The sequence below is a fragment of the Nannobrachium achirus genome (genome assembly GCF_963921795.1).
Source record: "Nannobrachium achirus genome assembly, chromosome: 12".
NCBI classification, from domain to species: Eukaryota; Metazoa; Chordata; class Actinopteri; order Myctophiformes; family Myctophidae; genus Nannobrachium; species Nannobrachium achirus.
Window position 1 is genome coordinate 52302771 of NC_137832.1, and position 12500 is coordinate 52315270.

The window sequence follows — 12500 nt, forward strand, 5'->3', positions numbered from 1 at the left end:
AAAGTTAGAGGCTTTGACATTTTGACAAAACATTGACCATCCTTTGCGTGTACCTGCTGATCTGTAAGCTAATTTGTTAAAACAAATTGTATTAAAAACTTGACAAGCACAACTGTCACTGAATATAATAGAATAGAAATAGAAAACCAAACTTATAGGGAAAGGGGGTAAAAAACGAATAATCCCTAACCGTAATCTCTAAATCCAACCCAAACCAGAAGTTTTTTCCTAATTGTAGGTAGCCTGGAGGGAACCAACGTTTTAAAATCTCTATGTTAGACTGTAACACATTGTTCTTTGTCATTCAGCATCAGTGTATTGGAGACGTTTGCATAGGTTACAGATAAGGCTGGGTGTGTGTGAGTGAGTGAGTGAGTGTGTGTGTGTGTGTGTGTGTGTGTGTGTGTGTGTGTGTGTGTGTGTGTGTGTGTGTGTGTGTGTGTGTGTGTGTGTGTGTGTGTATTCTTGGGGACAGCAGGACCAACCACAGCTTGATTCCACCTGGTTGCCAAGGGCAACGGTGAGAGCCAATCGGCTGCCAAGCGTCCTAACCTTGACCCCAAGGGTCATCGCAGTGTGGGTGTGTGTGGGTGTGTGTGTGTGTGTGTCTTTATCACAGCATATGTGTCTGACTGGTGGTTATATAGACATATGTGATGGGCCCCTTCGTCTGGTACACCCCAGGTGTGTGTGTGTGCGTGTGTGTGCGAGCGCGTGTGTGCATGCGGGTGTGTCTCGCGTTGCAACGCGTTGTGAGCTTGTAGATTGGCAATTTTTTGGGAAAGAGATTTGGTAGAGAGTGAAAAAAAGACTATCAAGTACGTTACTTCCAGGTCCATTTGACCAATTATAGAGGGTTTAAATGGTACCGGATATGCAGCTCGGCAAATAAAAGGTGAATTGATCCCAGTGCATGACGGAGGACAATTTCACGATAAATTAAAATCTCCACAACACGATTATTTAGAAGGTTTTTTATCACAATAACGATAATAACGATTATCGTCCCGTCCCTATAGTGCGTGACTGCATTGTGTGCATTGTCAAAGTTGCCCTTCCGAGGACGTGTGTGTCTTGTTCCTGAACCTGTAGTGCTTCCTTGTGAGTGGCGTGTGTGTGCGTGCACGCGTGTGCGTGCGTGTGTAATCCAGCAGCAGGGCTGTAAGACCCCCAGCAGACCTCACGGGGAGACTTTAACACTTTAACTGCTGTGATCCCCCCATTCCAATATACCTCCGTCTGACTGTCCATCTGTCACTGGGAGCTCCTGCTAGAGTCAACATCATTGTTCTGTCTCTCTATCTCTCTCTCTGTCTCTACCCCCCACCCCTCTCTCCATCTCTCCATCCCTCTCTCTACCCCCCACCTCTATCCTTCTTTCTTTCCATTAGGGATGGGACGATACGCGATATTATCGTTTGTCGTGACAAAAAAAAACACTCACCATAATCGTATCGCAGAGATATTATTTATCGTGAAATTGTCCTCCATCATGCACCGGGATCAATTCACCTTTTATTTGCTGAGCTGCATATCTGGTACCATTTAAACCCTCTATTGGTAAAACTTACTAATATACATACTTGATACAGTCTTTTTTCACTCTCTAACAAATCTCTTTGGCAAAAAATTGCCGATCTACAAGCTCACAATGCATCGCAACGCTCTCTACCAAATCTCTTTGCCAAAAAATAGCCGATCTACAAGCTCACTATGCGTCGCAACGCAGAGCGTTGTGAGCTTGTAGATCTGCTATTTTTTGGCAAATGTTCCGCCACAGGATAATGGATTTTGGGGATATTTTGATTATCGCGATAATATTTGTGAATTTCTTTGGTCAAAATAATCGTGACATGACATTTTCATATCGTCCCAATCCTACTCTCAATCTCTCTCTCTCCCTCTTCCTCTCTCTAGCTTTTCTTCCCATCCCCTGTTCCTCTATCTGTCCCTTTGTCATCCTCTCTTCTCTACACTGAATGCTGGACAGTGGCGGACAGACAATGTTTTAACTCAGTTAAAGTGGTTAAAGAAGTGTTATTATGTATTATGTATGCGGTCCATGGTTATCTAGTATTCTGTGAGAAGAGAGACAGAGACAGAGGCAGAGCAAGAGCAAAGGGAAAGTGATAGGGGACAGGTTGAATAGAACAAATAAAGATATCATTGCTGTCGGGCAGAAACCTCTTATCCTACATAATAAACAACCAAATGTCTGTCTGTCTGTCTGATATGCATGCTGAAACAGTGCCCACATTTGGAAATGACCCATTTAGTGCTCCAGACATGAACGGGTTAAATGTCCAGCGCGCCTTTCGCCTGCTCCGTCCGCGGCCAGTCTCTTATTTTGAAGGCCAGAAGTCGATTGCGCAAATATTTCCTGTTTGACGTCATGACGTCATTCACCGGAAGTGGTCATCGTCCCATGCGGTTGCTGTAATGGCCGATCGTTGCCTTTCAGCTTGTGTTATAATAGCGAGAATCTAATGCCATCCTTGGCTTCAAAAGTGTTTTTTGGAGAAAATGGACATTAAAGATGAGATAGACCGTCGGCTACCATGTTAAGGGATTACTATTTTGTGCACGTGGATCCGCGATGATGATGAATCGGCGAGTCCAATCGTGCCGGCACTTTCCAACGGACCGTACGGTAAGATTGCCAGCTTTACTGTATATACAGTATATAGTGCGAGTATACTCGGGATCGGCACTCCGAGTACTCGAGTATTTTTCACGAGTATTCTCAGGATCGGCTACAAATGGGTTAAATCCTACTATGACATACCACCACCATGGTACATAACAGCCGCTTGCTGAAACAGTGCCCAAATTTGGAGATGACTGACATTACTGATACGATATGTTAAATCTCATCAATATGAGATATGAAAATGGTTGAAAACCACTGCTCTAATGCAAAACTAATAACGTGCTAGATTACTCCATTACTCCGATTACAGCGTTACTTGTGACGCGCTAACACTGATCATGGCGATCATTTTGGTGTGATTCATGACTAAGATGAGCCCATCCCCTCTCTGAATACCTTGTAAGCCCAGTGGCAAACACTGAAGGAATGTAGGCAACATGGTACAGCCTGCATGCGGACTCCTTTTGATCCCCCTGCTGTCTGTCTCTGCCTGTTAGTTCTAAATTGGTTGATGTTAGTGATGAATGAAGCCTCTCGCTATGGTCCTTCCAGCACGCTGACTGCTATGGAAGATTTTATTGGACTTTATTGTCTCCACAGATATCCGATGCCACAGTTGTATTCTTAAGGCTTCACATGTATTTGTTCAATGCCCTCACACATATAGTCTACAAAATATTGCCTTCACTTCAAAACTGTACAAAGCCTTTTTTTTCACCCGATGTGTTAATGAACTGGTGTGTGTGGCCACATAAAAACATAATTTTAACACTTTCTGTACACATTTTTGGAAAAGATCTTCCTCCTAGAATAATCATAATACCTGATAATCATGGCATTGCATCTTTAATTTAATCCTTCCTCAAATCATCTCGCTGTATTGGACACCTACATGGGCCACATGTGCCCTAATCTATAAGCATGGTATTAAAATAAAGACAACTTTTACAACAGGTGGCTGTTAGATTCATGTTATTCACACTCTATAGTCTCACTTTTAGCTAAATAATTAAAACATGAATATATATTGTAATATAATATTTACAGTGCGTATTGTGTAGAATCACAAGGCAGCCAAACCAAAGCAAACGCATAAACTATCACGAAGACAGTATAGGGTGGATAAAAGCCTTAATTGTAACAAGCGTTTCTTTCTTAGAGTCCATTATATTTTTGTTTTGTTCCCTGGTACTCATTATTATATCATTGAATAATAAAAACAAACTCCTTAAAATCATCAATGTATCCAGCAAGATAGCTGGGGTTATAGATATATGAACGCTATTAAGGCCTATTTTACTAAAAATATTTATATACATTATTTTAACTCATTGAGTGCCAGCCTATCACCACTAGAGGGCGCCCAGTGACCAGAGAATAATAGAGATATGCTGGTAATGCATGCCCAAGCCCTGGAGCCATGACTTTTTTTACAAAGGAAAGGACACTTTCCTTTGTGCATGTACAGGAAGAGGATGAAGTTAGCTTGAAGTTAGCTATTGGCTACCAAGCATTTTAGAAGCCTTATTTTCGTCAACTTAGCCATGATTAAACCTTGCACACCTCATGCATGGGAAAAAAACAGAGAAGAATGAGCTCTAAAAAATCCAATGCAATCCTGGATTGCATTGGAGTGGATTTGTGCAGTTTGTTCACAGCTTTCAAACAAAAAAAACCGATTGGAAATCCGTTCAGGCATTCTTGAGATAATCGCCATTATGTTTTACATGTAATGTAAACAAAAATGGCTGCCCTGTATGTTAGATGGGGTTGTATGGGGGTGGAACATGCAAAATCGCGATTGAAATCATGTTCACCAGATTTGATGGGGTCCAAAAAAAAAAAAAAAAAATTCAAAAAAAATTTTTTCCAAAAAAAAAAAAAAAAATTTTTTTTTTTTTTTTTTTAAAGCCGAACTTGTTCGGGATCGGCACACTACGATACGCTAATAAAGCCGAACTAGTTCGGGATTGGCACTCAATGAGTTAAGCCTAGAATCAAGCCATTCGGGATCCTGGTGAATCATGACCATACAACCTTTGAAAACCTCTAAACAAAGGATATTTATTAAATGTATATATCATATAATTAAATATTATCAAATCAAATATTTATGATTTTTTTTAACCACAAGGCCACCGAGCTTTCAGTCAAACCAAAGCAAACACATAAACGACCACTTGTTAACACACTAATCACATAGCTGTACCAACACAACACATAAATGATGCAATGTGAAAATGATGATTTCACTACACAACCTTTTCACAGATCCAACGCATAGTAGCATTACATGGTACATCGTTCCATCCTTTTTCATGCCTAGCAGCCCCTTCATGATGCACAGCACAGTCTTCTCCTTCTCCTTCTCCAGTGTTACTAGGCTCACCACGGCGCCAGTACCTGGAAAACATATAATACCTTTACAATGATCAATCTTCTCTCAAAATATATTTATTTGATATATAAGCATGACCTCAAATGATATTCTGGACAGTTATTCTCCTTAATTCTCCACTGAATGTAAAATAAATAAAAGGTATACTTGTTTTAGCGGCATGTTTTCATTTTATTATCATTAACATTTAATACCCTTTAAAAATGAAATGTGTGGAACATAGTATATGGAAATGTGAAATGTATTTAAAATGGTTGTTGAGATGAATAAGAGTAGATTTAAGTTATGAATTCTTACTTTGAAGAGGGCAGTGGTGTTCCATCTACCCATTTCCACTCTCCTTCCTTCTCTCCGTCAGTCAAACCCAGCCACACGTTCAGGTCCTGGCTGTCAACCCTGGCTCTCTTTTTAACAAATTGCTAGACAGAAATACTGCTGGTTATTTAAGTACTGTACAAACTGTACAATACACAAGTTACAACACACACACACACACACACACACACACACACACACACACACACACACACACACACACACACACACACACACACACACACACACAGAGAGAGAGACCTGTTCTTCTTCGCTGTTGATGACGATCAGGTCAGATTTTTGGGATATACACCAATTTCTGCTCTGCTCCCAGGTTTTCTTCTCAGTAGAGATAAAATAGGCTTTGCTGCCAATTCGTGTCTGCCATCCAGGTGATCCTAACAACAAAGCAATAAAGTAAGCCAGTGTGTTTTGTTGTGGTTTATTCGTTTTTTGACATTTGCTCAGATTAATGATACATGATGAACAACGAGAAATAACAATGCATGAAAACAGTGATGTTTCACTGACCACTGCAGGAACAGTTTTTGTATTTGGACTGGATGTCGTCTAGGTCTTTGGTTAGGTTGTTGTCTACAAGAAGCAGAAGCAAGAAAATGTGGTGTTTTGCATATAACCTTTGGACGTTTTGAAAGTGAACATACAGTAGTGTTCATTATAGAATGACACTCACTGTGTACGCCCAGGCCAGTGATGACAGCCAGTAGGATTGCACACAGCACCCCCAGACACACTGTAGCAGCTTTGAAAGCATTCTTCTTCCTTGACTCATCAGAGGCTGAAAAACACAAGACGAACCTATGAGGAGACTTCAGAGGTTTACTTTAAGTTTAAATTACGTTTTTTTAAAGATATATTTTGCCCTTTTTTGCCTTTACTGATAGTTTACAGTAGATAGTAGGGGTGTAACGATACACTTTAATAGCGATTCGATACATATCACGATACGATTCGATTCAGTGATTTAAAATCGATCTAGTAACTATTTAACAAAGAAATTAAATCTGTGTGAAAGGTGTGGATAGTGCAGGTTTTTAAGGGAAACATGTATTATTATGGAAATAAATAAGTAAACACTGTGATTATCTGCCAAATACATGGACATTGTATATTGACAAACCTGCACCTTGACATGAACCCAGAGATTACACACATTTATCGATAGACCAGTGTAGCTATATGGAAAGGAAAAGTAATTAAACCCCTCCTTTTCATTTTTTCTTCTTAAAAATGCTAAATACAATGCACAAGTAGGTAGTATCGATACAATCGATTCTTTGCACTGCCGATTTGATACGATACAAAATGAAACGATACGATTCGATTTTAGCCGTTTTCATTTTGATATACTTAAATGTTTTAAGTTAAAAACGATATTTCGATGCAGTTACTATATCGTTACACCCCTAGTAGATAGATACGGGGAGTGACCCCCGTATCCCCCCGTGGTATCCGGGACACCTTTTAACAAGTTATGATGCTTTAGGATAGATAATGAGCAATGTATGTTGAAGTTCTGAGTTGTCAAATAATATCACATATAGAGTGGCTTTTGATGCGTCAGGTAGGTGTCGCAAGGGTAAAACAGTGATTGCTGGCAGAGATGAGCACAAAATGCAAGAAATATATTTTGAAAAAAAGGGGGAAAAAAATCTGAATACTTGGCCAGTACTTGGTCTAATACTGGCCAGGATACTGTCACCAAGATACTGTCCTGGTGACAGTATCCTTTTAAGTATTTCTCATAGTATTTGTAATAAGAAACTAGTTGAGTGAACTATCACACAAAGTTGACCGATAAATATGATCATGTTTGGTCATTCATGTCGCTTGAAATAGTTTTGTATAATTAAGTGTGCCTGCCATGCAATGGCAAAACACTTATTCTAAAACGGCTAGTTCCATTCCTTGATTTTGATTGGCTGGTTGCCATGGTATACCTGAGACTGTAACCCACACCTTAAATCAGTTTATATCAAAGCCAGGTGCGTTATTTCTTTCCACTGTGCCGTGAGGCTGAACTAGAGAAGCGAGCGTTTGATTTCCTCTCAAATCCTGCCGTGCGGGTGCTTCTAAGCACCGCCCACATGCATAGGACAGTGACTGAATGGCTCCGGGCGGGGCTTGTAAAGGCAACAAGCGCCCTCTATTCTCCAGGCACCACTCGGCTGTTTAGCTTAGGTTGCTATGCTAGCGTTTTTGATGTTTTGTTCACCCACATAGCAGCTAAATCTGGATGAAAATAAACATGTGTATGGATCGAATATGGTTCTTAACATGAGACTGATCTAACACAATTGTTGTTTCCCTATTTTTTTGGCAAAAAGAATGACGTGACTTTGTAAACACACACTGCCTTCCGTAAGTTCCATTCCTGGATGTGACTGGTAAACGCAAGGAAATGTCTCTTCCTGGTGGCGGAGAAGTGTACTTTTTTCTTTAAATAATGCAATGCTATGATTTTCATGTTGCAATTATTGTGACTGTTTTAGAAAAGCAATAAGCCACGCGAGGCTTGTGGTTACCGGGGGAGTATACACCGGCTGAGAGGGTCGGAAACACTCGGCTGCGCCTCGTGTTTCCCAACGCCTCTCAGCCGGTGTATACTCCCCCGGTAACCACTTGCCTCTTGTGGCTTATTGCTTTATTAAGTGTGCCTGCCATGCAATGGCAAAACACTTATTGTACTCGCTCATACTTATGTCAGACTGACAGACAGACAGACTGACGGACAGACGAAAACTTCGGCGCGTAAATAGTGCCACACCATTTACGCCACCCGCGCAATATATACATCAAAATGTGCGGCTCGGCCGGGAATGGTGTGCTATTACCTTTCGTTCCGATCCGCCTTACCATGCCGACGTAATCGGCAAAAAACAACACTTAATTGTCTTGACTTATAATGGGACAATGCAAGAAATCACTTTCAAGTATTTTTCTCTCATAAACCATAGGAGCTACAGTTTCAAACCTCGGAGAGGAGATTCATAATGATTTTAAGAATGAATCGAAAAATAATTACATCACTCGGCCTCATGGTGGCGCTATAACGGCCCACTTTACGTTTTGCCCCGTAACTCTTGAACCATAGATCGGAAAATTAAAATTCTTTTTTCTCTGGATTCCTTGGGTCGAGACGCAAGGAATATATGGGTGTGGCCCATATAGGCCACACCCATTTGCGCCAGGATATATTTTCCGCCATCTTGAATTTGCAAACAATAGCCATAAATCACAAACAAAACGTCGAGTCAACACTGAATTTCAACCAAAGGTCGGGGGTGGCATACTCAACGAATCCCCAAAAGCATTTCCACTTGGCCACATGGTGGCGCTATAACGGACCACTTGCCTCGTAACTCTTGAACCGTAGGTCGGAAAATTAAAATTATTTTTTCCCTAGATTCCTTGGGTCAAGACGCATCTCCCCATGGCCCCGCCCATTTGCGTCAGGATAGATTTTCCGCCATTTTGAATTTTCTCCAAAACACACTTTTTGCTCCTTTTCCTACATATTTTCGTCAAATGTCACAAAAATAGGTACACTTGATCTAGGAACCCACGCAATAAACATAGTCAAGGGATATTTCGATAGTTCATACCGTTCGTTCGTAACGGGCTGCCAAATTTAGCGGGAGGGGCCCGTTTGGCAAAGAATTGCCATAAATCACAAACAAAAGGTTGAGTCAACACTGAATTTCAACCACAGGTCACGGGTGGCATACTCAACAGATCCCCAAAAGCATTTCCACTTCGACCCGTAGGGGGCGTCACAAACGCGCAAAACGTAACCGTTTCGTGCCAGAATGCGTTTTTCAGGTGGAACGACCCTCTCAAAACTTAACACAGACAACTTGGTGGATTGCCTCACCGTCCAAACTCGCACATTTAGCGAGCTGCAGGCACACTTGTAAAAATTGACTCTGTCAATTCTAGTTGTACTTGCTCATACTTATGTCCGACTGACAGACAGACAGACAGACGGACGGACGGACGGACAGACAAAAAGTTTGGCACGTAACTAGTGCCGCACCATTTACGCCACCCCCGCAATATATACATCAAAACGTGAGGCTCAGCCGGGAATGGTGTGCTATTACCTTTCGTTCCGATCCGCCTTACCATGCCGACGAAATCGGCAAAAAACAACGCTTAATTGTCCCCATTGACTTATAATGGGACAATGCAAGAAATCACATTCAAGTATTTTTCTCTCGCAAAGCATAGAAGCTACAGTTTCAAACCTCGGAGAGGAGATTCATAATGATTTTAAGAATGAATCGAAAAATAATTACATCACTCTGCCTCATGGTGGCGCTATAACGGCCCACTTTACGTATAGGCCACGCCCATTTGCGCCAGGCTAGATTTTCCGCCATCTTGAATTTTCTCCAAAACACACTTTTAGCTCCTTTTCCTACATATTTTCTTCAAATGTCACAAAAAGCGGTACACATCATCTATGAACCCATGCAATGAACATACTCAAGGGATATTTCGATCGTCCATACCGTTCGTTCGTAGCGCACTTCCAAAGTTAGTGGGAGGGGCCCGTTTCGCAAACAATAGCCATATATCACAAACAAATCGTCAAGTAAACACTGAATTTTAAACACAGGTCGCGGGTGGCATACTCAACGAATCCCCAAAAGCATTTCCACTCGGCCTAATGGTGGCGCTATAACGGCCCTCTTGCCTCGTAACTCTTGAACCGTAGGTCAGAAAGTGAAAATTATTTTTTCCCTGGATTCCTTGGGTCAAGACGCATCTCCCCATATAGGCCCCGCCCATTTGTGCCAGGATAGATTTTCCGCCATTTTGAATTTTCTCCAAAAAACACCTTTTGCTCTTTTTCCTACATATTTTCGTCAAATGTCACAAAAATGGGTACACATGATCTATGAACCCATGCAATGAACATAGTCAAGGGTAGAGATGTTACCGATCAATCGGCAATGGATCAGATCGGGCCAATCAAAGCGTGATCGGTGATAATCGGTGGTTTAGATCAAAAGGTAAATTCACCGATCCGATCGGTGCATCCGATCAACCAGCCGTTCAGTATGCCCACTTGAGGCCATTTTGGGGTATTGATTTCCACAGTGCTGAAGGAATAATTAGTTGCTGCTATGATAATAAATACATAGTAATGCTGGTAAATAAATATAAGGCAAATATATAAATGAATTCATGAGTGAATGAATGAATTAAAGTTAAAACATTAACATTTAGAAAATATAAATAATATGTAAATAATAACTTGATCGGATCGGTGATTGATCGGTATTGGGTGATCAAACTTTTGTGATCGGTGCTCGGTGATCGGTTCCAAAAAACCTGATCGGCCATCCCTAGTCAAGGGATATTTCGATAATCCATACCGTTCGTTCTTAACGGGCTACCAAATTTAGTGGGAGGGGCCCGTTTGGTAAAAAATTGCCATAAATCACAAACAAAAGGTCGAGTCAACACTGAATTTCAACCACAGGTCGCGGGTAACATACTCAACAGATCCCCAAAAGCATTTCCACTTCGACCAATAGGAGGCGTCACAAACGCGCCAAACGTAACCGTTTCGTGCCAGAACGCGTTTTTCAGGGGGACCGACCCTCTCAAAACGAAACACAGACAACTTGGCGGATTGTCTCACCGTCCAAACCGCTACTCAAGGTCGCACATTTAGCTGCAGGCACACTTGTAAAAATTGACTCTGTCAATTCTAGTTAGAGCATACACACATGCAGCCACCAACTTCACTCAAAGTGGCCCACAGTTTAATATCAGAATACTGATATATTATTGATTTCAGCTGTTACAATTCCAGACATGCAAACATGACCCACTTTAATTACTTACAGTCTATATTAGTAGTTTAATGACTAGGTAATTATATTATCTTTTTTATGTCCAATGCATTTGTAGGCTATTTAAGTTTTTAAAGTTAACCCTTTCCAAGCCACGGGGAGCCACTTAATATTAAAACCGTAAAATACCGGACATCTGAGCAAGGATGTCTCAGCCGTGCCGTCTTTTACCGTACTATGTCATTAAAAACAAAATAAATGATTTTTATCCGAAAATCGGCGATCGTCTAACCTTCCCTAGTCACCGCTCGTCCATCGATAGCGCATGGGTCCTCTGACATGAAGCAGAAGTGACGTCAGGTCCTTTCCCTGTAATAGCTTCCCTGTTCCCGTCCGTTTTCTGTTTAGGCATTAGTGCTAGCACAGCTGGAGTGCTGGGGGCTAAGCTAGCGAAACTGTTCATATCTACTGTAGAGTCACCCTTGGATTATTTGAGCAGACATTTACGTGAACGGATCGCGCACGCGAAACGCACAGGGAGGAGATGAATCGGTCGAAACCGCCACTCTAAGTCAATGCAGAAGGAGGAATTTGGCTGGTGACTGTGGTGAGAATACAACGGGGATCGCGTGATGTTTATGGGGGATGAAGACCACGTGATATAGTGCTGATGGTCTTGTAAAATGAATGCAGTTCAGATCATAATATATAATAGAAATTTCACGGCTAATCTACCAACAAGCCATTCTATTTCGGCTGGCGAAGTGTTAACATAAGTATAGGCCTAACTAAATGCATTTGAAATTAAATAAATGTTTTTTTCATGATTGATATACAAGCTCAAAACATGTCGCACATTTTTTTTTTGCTGAATTAGAGTATAGCCAGTCCTCCAGACTCCACTACACCTATGCTCTTGCGTACCAGCCATAGGTGTAATCTATCTATAAATGCGAGAAGTCTCTGCGTGTGTGTTTGTAATCCGCGTATCTCGAGAACCGTTCGTCCCACCGGCTTCAGATTCGGCACGCGCGTTCCCCACCGCGGCACGGAGTGCAGTGCCGGGCCTCGACCCGACCCGACGCGCGGTTTTCCCTAACCGGCGCGAAACGTTCGGAATCTCCTTATGCGGGCTGATTGTTGACATCAGGCTGTTCCGGAGTAAATCGGCGCAAGCGCTGAGTCATTGTGACATCACTGCAGTGCCGGGCCTTGCCTCGACCCGACAGGCTGATTGTTGACATCAGGCTGTTCCGGAGGAAATCGGCGCAAGCGCTGACTCATTGTGACATCACTTCAGTGCCGGGCC

At 41.8% G+C, this 12500-nt stretch overlaps 1 protein-coding gene across 1 annotated transcript in view; it reads left to right on the forward strand.

Annotated features, from left to right (window-relative positions):
- Positions 1-12500, forward strand: part of aacs (acetoacetyl-CoA synthetase) — a 78704-nt gene that overhangs the window by 49473 nt on the left and 16731 nt on the right. The gene's annotated exons all lie outside the window — the stretch shown is intronic.